The sequence below is a fragment of the Arvicola amphibius genome, chromosome 3 (assembly GCF_903992535.2).
Source record: "Arvicola amphibius chromosome 3, mArvAmp1.2, whole genome shotgun sequence".
Lineage (NCBI taxonomy): Eukaryota > Metazoa > Chordata > Mammalia > Rodentia > Cricetidae > Arvicola > Arvicola amphibius.
Window position 1 is genome coordinate 163544293 of NC_052049.1, and position 2100 is coordinate 163546392.

A 2100-nucleotide genomic window follows, 5' to 3' on the forward strand; every position below is an offset into this window, starting at 1 on the left:
CTTTAGGATCAGGTTAGGTCCAACCAAAGGGATAAACAAATTGGATGGGACTTCCAGTTATAAGAAAAGGGAGAATGTTTCCCAGGGCTCTCCTCTTCCACCGTGGTTTTCAGAGTGTGGTCTCTCTGCATCACCCGTGTGCTGACTAAAACTGCAGTTTCTGGGCTGGAGAGGTGGCTTGACGGTGAAGAGCACACACTGCTCTTCCAGAGGACCTCTGGTGGTTCGCTTAACTCCAGCCCTCCCGCTGGATGGATCTTATTGTTGCAAGGAGGCCACTTGTTTGTTCCCGGCTGCCCGGCTAGCTTAGACTCGAAATAATCACACAGAAACTGTATTAACTAAATTACTACTTGGCCCTAAACTCTAGCTTCTTATTGGCTAGCTCTTACATTTTAATTTAACCCATCTCCATTAATCTGTGTATTTTTACATGACAGTGGCTTACTGGCAAAGTTTCAGCACTTCTGACTCTGGTGGCTCCATGGCATCTCTCTTTCCACCTTCCTTCTCCCAGCATTCAGTTTAGTTTTCCCTGCCTACCTAAGTTCTGCCCTATCAACAGGACAAGGCAGTTTCTTTATTCATTAACCAATAAAAGCAACACATAGACAGAAGGACCTCCCATACCATCTTATACTTGGGCATCTGCCAGCACCTGTACTTATATGTACTTATACATGTTACACATCCACCCCATACTCACTGTACATATATACATAATTAAAAACAAATATTAAAATTAAAAATGTTAATTCTTGGCTAACCTTTGTCTATCAAAGAGCAAATGGCATATTCCTGCACAGCTCACATAGATTTACCCACATCCATTTCTTTTGAGACAGGGTTGCACTGTAGCCCAGCCTGGCCTTTGAGCTCCTAATACTCATCCTTCTTGAGCCTCCTGAGTGCTGGAATGGCCATCATGCTGAGCTGAGCTGGCTAATTTTATGTCATTTTGACTCAAGCTAAAGTCGTCTGAGAGGAAGGAACCTCAGTGAAGAAAATGCATTCTTAAAGTGGGTCTGTAGATAAGTCAGTCAATAGGGCATTTCCGTAGTGGTTGACGGGGACCAGCCCACTGTGGGTGGTGCTATCCCTGAACAGTTGCTCCTAGGGTCTATAATAAAATAGGCTGAGCAGGCCGTGAGGAAGAAGCCAGTAAGGATACCTTTTCATACTCCCTGCAGCAGCTCCTGACTCCAGGTCCCTGCCCTGTTTGAGATCCTGTCCAGACTTCCTTCAATGATGAACAGTGGTGTGGAAGAGTGTGAGCCACATAAGCCCTCCTCCCCTTGCTTTGGTCATGGTGTTTCAACGCAGCAACAGTGACCCTAACTAAGACACATGCACCATCTGCCCGGCATCAATGCACATTTTGAAATGCCTTCCAGGTAATGCACTCCACAGTGTGAAACCCATTCCTGGCAGACAAGCCCTTTTCTTCCAGAAAAGCTTTTGCTGGCTTCTAGTAACTGTTTCTACCCTTTGCCCTTTCATGTCTAGAGGCTGGAAAGCCCTGAGCCCTGCCAGCAACTGGGCAGCTCCCAACCCCTTGCTAGTTGCCTTGTTCCTGCTCGCTGAGTCCTGTCTCCTGCTAGCAGCCTATCTGCTGCACAGAGGGCCCACTTGTGGGCCATTCCTGGAAGCCAAAATATCCAGGACAACAGTGGCATGGTCAGAACGGACAGAGAAACAGGGACCACATAGACAGTGAGTCCCTGCTCGGCCTTCCCTGGTGGGGACAGTGGTTTGCTGACACCCACCAGCTCGCTCAGACTATGAATGCAGTCTGCCTTCATCACAGAGTTCTTCCTCTTGGTCGAGGAGACTTTTTGTAAACCCTACTCCGGATGTCCTCCCACAGATGATGACCTTCCTTCTTCAGGCCATGGTGAGGAGGCAGTTTGGAGGGAGCCTCAGATATGGGGAGCTGTGATGCCACTTATCAGCTGTGTGGTATGGGTAAAGCTGCATGGCCTTTCTAAGCCTTGGAGTTTTCTCCTGCACATGTGGACACTGCCACCTCCTGAGCTGTGCTTTGGGAGGATTATACAAGATGCACGAGATATACCTAGACTCATCTTGTTCATAGATCTG